The sequence below is a fragment of the Penaeus monodon genome, chromosome 23 (assembly GCF_015228065.2).
Source record: "Penaeus monodon isolate SGIC_2016 chromosome 23, NSTDA_Pmon_1, whole genome shotgun sequence".
Taxonomy (NCBI): Eukaryota; Metazoa; Arthropoda; class Malacostraca; order Decapoda; family Penaeidae; genus Penaeus; species Penaeus monodon.
The window spans coordinates 12,317,862-12,318,090 of NC_051408.1; positions in this window are offsets into that span (position 1 = coordinate 12,317,862).

Genomic DNA, 229 nt, shown 5'->3' on the forward strand with positions numbered 1-229 from the left:
TGTTTTATCATCATCCTTACTACAATTAATGATAATTATAAAATACAGAATGATGAGGATTGTACCATATTGTATTCCTTATATTAACTATAATACAAAAAGCGATGTTGTAAATGTTAATCTACAGTCATATACTTCATGACAAAATATACTTTAAAGATAAACAGAAATAACTGATACATTTACCGCATAATAGACTTGGTTGGTAGCTAAAAAAATTATTTGATAT